Genomic DNA, 1,445 nt, shown 5'->3' on the forward strand with positions numbered 1-1,445 from the left:
TTGTTGATCTCATTTTGTTCAATATTGTTCGTTGAATTTGCTCGGGGCTGACGTCCGATGACACCCGTTTAGGTTCTTTGTTGACCAATTCAGTCAGTTTTTTTTTATTACAGATGGTAGCTAAACGTCTGACCGAACACGCTGAGCTATCTTTCCGGCAGCATCTGAGCTACCCATGCACGACTCACGATCCGTCCTCACGATTTTACTTCCGCCAGCAGCTCGTCTCGTATCTTCCAAACTTGACTGAAGTTCACAGAGTTTTAACCTGCCAGGAAGTTTCATACCAGTGGACACTCCGCTGCAGAGCGAAAATTTCATTCTGGAAACATCCCCCAGGCTGTGGCTAAGCCGTGTCTCCGCAATATCCCTTCTTCCAGTAGTGGTAGTCCTGCAAGTTTCACAGAACTTCCGTTAAGTTTCGAAGGTAAGAGGCGAGGAACTGGAGGAAGTAAAATTGTGAGAAGGGGTCGTAAGCCGTGGTTGGGTAGCTCAGTTGGTAGCGCAATTGGACGCGAAAAGCAGATGTCCCGATTCCGAGTCTCGGTCGGCACACAGTTTTAATTTCCCAGGAAGTTTCAAATTCAGAGATGCTTGTTGATGCTTTATGGGTATTTGGTCTGGAGCAAAAATAAAATCTTCAATATGATTAAAAAAATAGGTTGGCCTTTTTGCCTTTCTTTTCTAATTTAGTGTCAGAACGCAAAGTGACGTTGTAATCATATCCTATGTCAAATGTAAGGCGCAAACAACCCAAGTCAAGAAAGAGAATTTCTTAGTTTATTTTATTAATTTATTTTCTTTCGGTGATAGAAACTTCACAGTGTAGTGTCTTCATATTATTTATTTATGCTGAATTCTTTGCTATTAGTGTCCGCCCCGATAGCTGAGTGGTTAGCGTGACGGATTGCCAACCTACGGGCCCGGGTTCGAGTCCCGGCTGGGTCGGGATTTCTCCGCTCAGGGACTGGGTGTTGTGCCGTCTTCATCATCATTTCCTCCCCATCCGGTGCGCAGGTCGCCCCATGTGTCACTGCAAGGCCGGTTGCATGAATGATCACTTGAGAATAGGTCTACAGCTCCGAAACCAGATGCAATGAAATAAATCACAGCTGAAACTACAAATTTACTGCAGCAAGTTGCAATTTATCCTTAATTTCCCTGAACTTTTTCGGAGTTTAACTCTCCATCGTCATGTGCATTTATATCAGCTAATGAGACATATATAGTACGTACTACGTTTGAGTAAACGTGTGACACTATCTGGTAGCAAGAGACAGTGGTAAGTTTACCCAAAATCCGGACATGTAATACGATGCATGTCTTATTAAATGTCGAAAATCCTCCTGATCGTTAGGTAGTTAATTATTTTCACGCTCCATCAATCATTTTGCACTATATTTCGTGATGATGTGGATAAGGGATGAAAAAGTTTTGCTGTAGCA

Source organism: Schistocerca americana, chromosome 1 (assembly GCF_021461395.2).
Source record: "Schistocerca americana isolate TAMUIC-IGC-003095 chromosome 1, iqSchAmer2.1, whole genome shotgun sequence".
NCBI lineage: Eukaryota > Metazoa > Arthropoda > Insecta > Orthoptera > Acrididae > Schistocerca > Schistocerca americana.